Source organism: Apaloderma vittatum, unplaced genomic scaffold, assembly GCF_000703405.1.
Source record: "Apaloderma vittatum isolate BGI_N311 unplaced genomic scaffold, ASM70340v1 scaffold13361, whole genome shotgun sequence".
NCBI lineage: Eukaryota > Metazoa > Chordata > Aves > Trogoniformes > Trogonidae > Apaloderma > Apaloderma vittatum.
The window spans coordinates 6,762-16,813 of record NW_009700944.1 but is presented as its reverse complement, the minus strand read 5'-3'; positions in this window follow the sequence as shown (position 1 = coordinate 16,813).

The window sequence follows — 10,052 nt, the reverse complement described above, 5'->3', positions numbered from 1 at the left end:
TGTAAGGAGGCTTCAGGAAACCTAGGGTTTTCTAGCACCTGCAAGAAATCTTGGCTAAGGAGGTGGGGAGGAAAACCTGAGCTCCCTCAGCAATGACAACTACATTTTGTAAAAAATAAACAAACAGGGCACTGAAACATGAATATCCAAGACACTGATAATGGTTTTCAGATGGGTTGTCTTTCATCATTGAAGGAGGAGGGAAAACAAGTTTTATACTTGTCAAAGCCTTTGGATAAAGCCAGTCAGGCTGCATCGCTGCTGAAATTGGCCTGCATGGCTGCCGAAGGCCTGATGCAGCCGCTGCATGGGCTCGCTCCAGCCCACCGCAGCAGCTGTCAGTGGTCCCAGTGCAAAGAGGTTTCTGCCAGCTGTCCCAGGGTTTTCTCCTTTATGCAGATTGCAAAAGGCAGCGTGGGCACCCAAGCTGAAATCAGAAGTGGCAAGCTCTCTGTGAAACAGATCCACGACAGAAGTAGGAACCTAGTTACAGGACACGCAACCTTGGGCTCTCTTGCCCCAAGGCTGGTTGTGCAAACTACTTGCATGTTGGTCTCCCATGAGCAAGCACACACAGTCCTTAATATCAATTATTTGAGGGGTTTTTTGGTAATCAAATCATACTCAAGGACCTACAGTAGAAGCAGGCACATTTTTCAGATATAGTAAAAAAAGTCTGAACTCTCCCTCTCTCCAGAACACCCCTTCTGTAATAAATATTAGCATAAAATGTAATTTCAAGATGTGTTACTACCTTTTGTAGGGGAAAAAAAACCAAACAGTTTCTGTATTAAAGGAATATAATATAAAAAAAGACCAATTTTGTATTCTCTGATTATTGCCACTCCATGCAAAAAGCACGGTCTTTTCAGGAAATGTAGTTAAAGGTACGATCCATCTCTTTACAAGTGTTTTCCTGTTTAAATTAATTAAAACTGTGTTGAATCATGTCTGAATTCCTGTGCAGGAATCATGACCTGTGCAGCTGGATGGAGAAGAGTACAAATCTGTTGGATTATCTCCTGTTCTCTTGGATGCTCAGGAATAGTGGAGACAAAAGGTGGAGGTATCGTGGCAAGACCTGCACAATCTCAAGGGGAACAAGCTGCGTGTCCCACACCTTGCAGACACATCCAGCAGAAGAGGTGAGGGGCTGACCAGCTCTTCACAGAACGCAGTCCTACTCCTCACACAGCGTCTAGACCTGCTGAGCTGGGAAGCATGGGGTGCACATCAGCCTGCATTTTGCCATTGACTATGACGTGGTACAGGTATTGCTTTCTTCAGGTTTCCATTGGCTTCACTCACTTTCAATTTTTTGGATCAAGTGGGTGTGAATGACTGCCGTGAGCAGTGACAGACAGCTTTGCGAATGCCTACAAGCCCACAAGCAACCTTCACCTGTCCTTTGAAGGAAGGGGACTGCAGCCCTGCAGGCTGTTCAGGCCTAGATGAAACAAACTGTCCAATTCCACCATAATTATGGGGGAATTTAAGTATCTCAAAAGACGCTTCAGAGAAGCAGTAACACGATGTCCTTCTTTTCACACAGTGCACTGGAACTGATTGCCACAGGAGACACAAAAGGTTTATTTCAGTTCAAAAAGCAGCTAGACAAATTGGTGGAAGCCAAAATCCCTCAAGTGCTGCTCAACACAAAAGCCGGGGCCTTGGCTTGGGAGATTGCAAATGTGACTAATGGACTTGTCTTCTTCATATTCTTCTACGCTGCCAACGGCCCCAGCCTTTGTGTGAGAGAAGACATTTGGCTACCTGGACTTCTGACCTGACAGCTAGGGGAATATTTATTTTCTCCTGGTGTTGGTCTGTACCCAGATTTCTTCATTCCAGGTTAATGGGTCATGCAGGTAGGTCTTGCTATTGCTCTCTTGTCAACAGGTAGGCAGAAAGTAGTTCCAGTGCACATGTATTCTTCTTTGGTCAAATGAGTCATTTGTGGTAATGGAAAGATGCAAATAAATATATTTTTCTTCTCTCTATGAACACTGATTTATGTTTCACACTCGATACCACCAGAAGAGCCTTCCAGATCTGATCAGCTTTCCTAAGGACATCATTGTACTTTTCCATCTGGGAAGCAATAAGACTGACTCAGGCTGATCCATTTTGCTCAGACAGCTGCAATATATATTGTTGGTATATAACATCTAACAGGGAAATAAAATGTAAAAATTCACCCTTTGTTTGTGACTCATGCACATAAATTAACATAGTTTGAATTACAGTCAAAGAACAACAACAGAATGGACCTGAAAAATAGAAGTTTCCTCTCCCAGAAGTGCTGCATGAGACAGCTTTGCTTTTCTGTTTAACAGGGCAGGTGATGGTCTGCAAGCTGTTGTCCTTCCCAGTGGTGAGGGATCACGCACAACGCAAATGAATAGCACGAAAACTTGAGATCTGATGATTTAAGCAGTTTACTAGTTGGATTATCCTAATTAGCTCCCTCCTAATGTTTAGCAATTTTAAGGAAAAAATTACAACTAAATGACTTTAATGTACAGCAAAGTGTAGTAACTTTTTAAAGCAAAAATATCCCTCTACTTTCACATGGTGTTTTGCACTGTGTTACCTTTGACAGTAAAAACTTTTACTAAATCTGTTGCATTTTTTTAAGGTAAAGAGGAACATAAAATCTTGTTGCCAGTGAAAATATCCAGCAGCAGCAGTGTAACAAGCAGCGTGCTGTAATTTTGCAATGCCATTAATTCCCTCTTAGTCTTAAGGAGCATAACAAACTTGCCAAAATGGTTGCTTTGTATACATGATGAGCACTCTGCTGTGGGTAACAGAGGTTTAATTACAGGATTTTGTGTTTGTGGTTAGAAGATAAGTTTTGTACTGTTATAGAGTCAAGAAAAAAAATCCTTTTGTGAACACCGGGCAGTGCTGCATGTCTCATAAAACCCCAGGAGGGAATGTAACCCTGTGTGATCCAGCACAGATTGGCTGCACAGGATTTATTTTTGTAGGAGAAGGCATTTCAGTTCCAAGTGGGCACAGATCTCAGGCTCACATACGCCTGATGTTCACCAAGGTGCTCAACAAGCAACAGGTAGCACTGAGATTTTATAGTGTAGGATCTTTTATTGTCCAACTTAATATAATGTGAACATTTTTATGGATTATTACTCCCAGATAATTCTCTGCATCATGCCTCTTGGTTTGAGCTAAACAGAATCAATTCTGTTCAGTGATTGTAATTTTCAACTCAGTCTTTTCTAAAAGGCTGCACTTTCTGAAGTCAGCAGCGTGTTTTTGCAGACAGTGTCTGCTTCTAGAAGTGATAGCACCTGATGCTTAGAGTTACTGCCTGGGACTGGGATTCAGAAAGGCTCTTGCTGATACTTGCTCCTATAGTGACCAAGGTCACTGCTGGCTCGTGTGCCACGCTGGGGGTGCCAGGAAGTAAAAGGGTCACAAGATAGTAAAAGATTGCACCTCTGGGGATGAACGAACAGGACAGGTGACCAACAAAGGAGAAGAATCCAGCATAACCCTCCTATTGCCAACCACCACCCATGCTGCTCTGCCCAACGAGCTGTTGGTATCAGACCGTGTTGGGGTGAAGCAACAGTATTTATTTGTCTCTGGCCTCTGACTCCAGCCACCGGTCTGTCACTCACAGGTGTGAGTGACAGCTCAAGGTGCTGTAAAAATTTCAACACCATAGCAGAAAATGGAAATTGCTGAACTGCAGAGTCAAGTTGGCCCCACATCATGCTCTGGTGATCTTGTTTCCCAAAGAAAACCTATTCACAAGTTATTTTTATTACTTCCCTCCCCGCCTCGAATTTAATGACACTATTAGTAAACCTCTCCAAACCGTTGCCTATATTGAAGAACCAAGGAGAACTGTCTGGAAAGAGCAGAGGAAAACACCCAGTGTTATGACAAGAGGAAAATTCAGTTAATAACCCATCAGGAAAATAAAAGCCACCTTTCTCAGCAGAAATAACAGCAGCTCCTTAATAAGCTGTTGGCTTATCCTCTCTGCACTCAGCAATGAAGATAATTTTGATGGGCATGTTGCCTGCAGACAAGGCAGAAGAATAAGGCCCTGAGCCTGTCCAGGCAAAACAGACATCATCTTCTCCATCTGGCCACTCCTTTAAATGCGGGTTGACTTCTTTTAACTCCTTTGCCTCTTGCTGCAGCACTTGCCTTGAGAATGCAAAAAGGATCATGTTTTGCTTAACAAAGCCTTTTGTTTGGCTCATGCCTTTATTTGAACCACAATTAAAAAAAAGACTCTCAAGTGAGAGAAGCTGTGGTGCGAGTCAGTCCCCGCACCCTGGCCTCGTGGCATTGCACAGCTCACCCAAACGCCCTCTCAAACCTCCCCGGGCTACATGGTGGTTCAATGGCGCAGTAAATCCTGCTCCAGCGCTCACTGGACAAGCTGGGAAACACAAGGGCCAACTGAGGTGAGGCCCAACTGGCACCCTGCAAACCGAATGCCGCACGATGCCATGTGGGCCCCGGGGTTGGCAAGCATCTCACTGAACAAAGTGTCATCAGGCCTCAGCATAAAGCTGGCACAGAAGCACAAGGGGAGCGTAAATTCACATTTACTGATGGGCACGTGAGCGTGCATTCACCAGGAACTTACTGTGCTGTCTGTGCTTTTGTGCAGCATGGTAATTTGGCGGGTGCAGCCCGTGTACTGCGGCGTTACAGTCTCGGAAGGAGGAAAAGCAATGCAAAGAAAAGAAGTCAGAGCTGGAGATAGCAGAGTTTTTTTGAAATCCCTGCTGCATGGTTTCTCTTCTGCTTCCTCCTCCTCTACGATTTTTTGGTTTTTTTTCCTGGCACGCTGAAGCAGCTCGCAGCGGGCTGCCGGCCGCCCAAAGGTGACCGCGTCTCTTCACCATCAGACCCAGCTACTGAGCTCGGTCCGTCAGCGGAGAGCAGGGCATGAGCAGCCTGGGGCAGCGGGTTGCAAGGCACTTCTGATGGTGGATCGTGCTGTCAGCCGCTCTCCAGAGAGACATCGGGCTTTCAAATTGCCTTTTCACGCCACGTTTTCCCCCACTAATGTGAGGACATGATTTATCTTACCTTGTTATCATGGACAGGAGACCGGGGGAGGCAGATTTTACTGTGACCTACTTCCCTAAAGCAGGATGGGAAGGAGGGTTTTGCTTTGGCTTAGGAAAAAGGCAGCATTTGCTGTCAGAACCTGTTTATGTGGGCTTACATTTTCATGGGGGGAGAGCAGTGGGTGGTTATTTGAGCAGGTAGAATTGTGCTGGTTTCCCCATTTGCTTCACCCCGTTGCACAAACACCTCCTCAAATCTGCCCACCACAATAATCTGCACCCTCACCAGCTCCTGTTTGACACGACTCCCAGCACAGTGCTGCAAAACTCTAACGCTCAGACTGAGTCTTAGAAGTTATGCCAAGCATATGGGAGGAGAAGAGGTGGTTTCCTTGGCTGCTTTTATGTAACTGATGGACAAAAAGGGAGCCTCTTAACTATACATGGGTCTCAGAAATTGGCTTGAGTAATTTGGAATCCTTGTTAGCCAGTAAGAGATGAGTTTCAGAGAGGGCAGGACACAAGCTTAATTTCTTGTGCAATGTTACTGAAACAGAACTGAAGTATAAAGTTGAATTTAAAAGAAGGAATAAATATCTCCATCTTGACTAAATAAAATAACCCTTTAATTTTATGCTTCTCTTATATGTAAGCTAATTAAGTTCAAATTATTAAAATATTTGATTTTAGAGGTGAATGCTTGTTCCTAGGACATTAAACATACTTTTTCCCAATCTGGCCAGTGATTACACCAGTTTCCCATCCTGAATTCTGCCTTCCATTCAAGCAACTTAGTGCAATTTGGAGCTTTCACGCTTGAGCACAGAAACTGTTTTTGATCAAGCTGGAGTCAGATGTGTGACGACCAGTATCCTTCTCTTCCTCTGCACCCTGTCAGTTTTATATTCTTAGAAGAACCTCTGGGTCTTGCCTGGTGCTGGGACATCCCCAACATATTTAGCAACTTCAGCCCAGACTTTGGCCATTCATTTTAGGGGAACTTATCCATTTGCATAGCAGAATAACTGACGTCGGAGCTGGCCTCAAATTTTACCTTTCATAGACGCAGGGCTCACCTCAGCTGACTCAGCATAATTGAACTGGTCTTCTCAAAATGACATATATTGATTAATGAGTGAATTAAACTATTGAATTCTGGCTCCCTGATCCCTCAAAGGTACAGCCACTGAACTGTTACTCTTTTAATCATACTCTGCTTGGCTGCGTGTAGAAGTTCATGCTGCTGTTTTCCATGCTTGGGGACCTGCTTCAGAATGGTGTATTTTGATTTATGTAGTGAGATGTAGCTACTTGCTTGTTTCTGACTAATACATTTTATGAATCTTCCCTGCTGTTAATAAACATTGTGGCGTTTAATTATTGAGACATTTCATAAAAATATTTTTGAGAGGAAGACAAATTTTATGTTCTGACTAAATAATTAAACATTATGCAAATTTTCACACCACCAGCATTCTGGTTATGCAAAACAACACTTGGATGATGGCCTTGTTTGCACACAGAGTAAGTATTGTTGGGCTGTAATTAGCAGCAGTCATGTTACTACTGTGATTTAAAAATATAAACAGGTTCCAATGAAACAGGATGGGAGATAGGGAGGAAGCCCACCGCTTCCCACACAAGCCCACTTCACCTCAGCCCCACATGATGCTCTCTGCTTTTTCCTTGTCTTTTTCCCCCTTTAGCTCTGGCAGTCAGGGACAGAATCCAGCCCATGATGGTTTTAGGGCTTAATTATCCATAAACAAGACTCGTCTTGAGGCCTGACTTTCAATACATCAGTACACATGTGCTGTAATTCTGTAACCTAGGGTTAAGGTGTAATCACCTTAAAAGCCAAAGGACTCTGCATGTGTCAGCCTTGTAATTCATTACAGCTCTTTTTCTCTCAGGATAGGAGCAGCAGTAATAGTATGCACAACGTGTGATATGCTCGTGATACAGCTATTGCAGTTCTCAAACCCATCATCATTGACATGTTACAAACTTCAGACAGAGTTTACTAATTGCTCAGTGTGCTCCGGCTGCCAGCGGTACTTTAACGGCTTCGACTGGTGTCTGCTCTCACCCTGGTCCCATTCACTCTCATCGCCTGCGTTTAGTGGCTGGAATTAGCATTTGCTCATGAGGTTGCACAGCACATGGGATCACACTAGGCACTGTCATTCTGAAAAGTACTTCTGGGGAATAAAATACAATATCAACATATTGCTCTTAAACTCCTGGCTTCCCTTTGTATGCCGGGAGAGTAATGTGCATGCAACTGAGAGGAGGCTGAGCACCTAGTTTGTATGTGGAGGTGGAAATCTACAGCTTCTTTTGCACCCATGAAGAAAGGAATTGACTGCTTCATTTAAAAATATACGTCCTTGGTGTCCTTCCTGGGGGATGGAGCTGTCTCATAGTCCCAAAGCTCTCATTACTGTAATTTTTGTTGCCTTTTGGAGATGCAACAGGCACTAGTTTCTTGCTACTTAGATGTTATTCCAGATACATGGGTAGGGCTCCTGTCTGACAGAGGTTCATTTCTCTTCTTCCTAAAACCTAGGTCTAAAAAGTCCTAAGAGGCGGGAAAATGCACTCATTATTTCTAAATGCCATGAAGAATGCTCCTGCCCTATCTATGTTTTACGTGCCCTCTAGCATCCTCCCACCGCTGCTTGGGTAACTATAGTTTTGCTTTGTGGGGAGGAGATAGGATTCTAAATTGGCAGAAAGATAATGCTCAAATGCAAGAAATGTTACTAAAGCCTCTAAGGTCATTCAGAATGATTTAATGCAGCCTTGATCTGTGCTGAGATAGGGTAAAGCATGAGATCTTTTCATTACTGCAGAGCAACAGCTCTGCTCGTTTAAATGGAGAGTGGCTTTGATAATTATTTTCAGTACTGCAGAGTTCACATGCTCGAAGGGATTGTCTTGACACTTGCTGTGTCTGGGGGGATACAAGTTAAGGTTAATGATACGTACTACAGGTGAGTTGAGCAAGGGAGTCTAAAGGTATCACTCTCTTATTCCTTCTCTCTTCCCATCCTGCCCCAAATTATAGAATCACAGAATCATAGAATGGCCTAGGCTGGAAGGGTCCTCAGAGATCATTTAATCCAACCTCCCTGTCGTGGGCAGGGAGGCATCTCAACTAGATCCGGCAACACATGGGGCCCAGCTGCTAACAGAATCACTTTGGCACATACCTTGGGTTCAGGTGACAGCTCTTATCCTCCCCAGGCTAGATTTGAGCCTGCTTGTCCGTGGCCCTGCTGCGATGTGGAATGACATGCACGCTACTGACGCGTGGAATGACATGAATATGCTATTCAGGGTGAAGTTTAGACTGGGAAGGTTGGTGAGGAGACCAAAAACCCCTTCCCAGTGATTAGAGATGAACCTAGGATTTGAACTTCTACCCATATCAGATGTGATAGGGCTTAGAAAAAAGCATGTTGCAGGGTCATGCTTTGTCAAGGAGCTCATGAACCTGTCTCTTCTTTGCTTCATCCCAATGTAAATAGGTTTAACAACTTCTGGCTGTTTTCACAATATTGATATTGGATTATGAAGGCAAAGCAGTGGGGGAAGACAGGAGAGTAGCAAAGAGCAGAAGGCAGGGTAAGGAATGTACAAGAGGAAAGGCTACGCCTCCTTGCACACATATAATGATGTAGTTAGTGCAAATTCTCACACAGCTGTTGTCTCCAGCTTTGAGTTCCACATGTAACAGTTTTGGCTGGAGATTAGTTTGCCAAGAATGAATGCAGAGGGTCATAGAACTAGTGTTATTCATGGAGAGGCAGCCTGCTCCATCCTTGTAAACAACTCCACCTATTAACTACTTTCCACCAACCTCACCACTCATCTTTTCATGGGAGAAGGAATTTTCATCTCCTGGCCCATGCTGTCTCCAGTGATAGAAAACCTGCACCAAGTTCATCCTTCACTCAGTGTTCCCGCTTCTACAAAGAAAGAGGTCAGGCTGGCACAGGAACATTTCTCCCCTGCTCCTCCATCTGCAGAGCCCTCACCACAGCATGGCTTTTTGCAGGCTATTGACCTCCATCAGAAACTAAGCATCAAGCAAGGGGACGCAGCAGCAATTGCTTTATTCCAGTTTGGCCTTCACAGGATGTCCAGATCTGCCCTTCAGTCAGCTGTGGAAGAAAGAGGAGGAGGAGGCATCCCCTGACCAGACATCTCCTGGGTGATGGGGCAAGAGCAAGAGGGAGCTACCTGCTCCAGAGCTGGGTTTTAGACAACGGTTTAGTAGCTGGTTTTGACTCTTAACAGCTAGTCCTAAATGGATTGAACCATGTCCTGCACACAACCCTGCCATCTGGTGGGAAGGAGGACTGATGACAAAAAGCTAAGCTGGGCTAGACAAGAAGAGAGTTGAGACAAAGAAAATAACACAAAGACGAATGTGCTACCAGCCCACGCTTCGGCAGAGGAGCTTGTGCCAGAAGTCTGGAGAATAAAGTTTTAGTCTGTGTTTCTTGGCAGTCAGAAGTCTACATTCGCATTGTTTTTGCAGATTTCTAGCACAGGTTTTACAAATCTCCATGTCTTTGGAGAACAAGCATTTGACACCGTCTTCCACAGCATCCTCATAGGTAAACTGAGGAAGTGTGGTCTAGATGACCAAGTACTGAGGTGGGTCGCTAATTGGTTGAAGGGAAGAAGTCAAAGAGTTGTGGTCAATGGGGCAGAGTCCAGTTGTCAGCCTGTGTCTAGTGGGGTCCCTCAGGGGTCAGTGCTGGGACCAGTGATGTTCAATATATTCATCAATGACTTGGATGAGGATTAGAGAGCACTGTCACCAAGTCTGCTGATGACACAAAAATGGGAGGAGTGGCTGACACACAAGAAGGCTGTGCTGCCATTCAGAGAGACCTAGACAGGCTGGAGGGCTGGGCAGGGAGAAAGCTTATGAAGTTCAACAAGGGCAAGTGTAGAGTTTTGCACTTGGGAAAG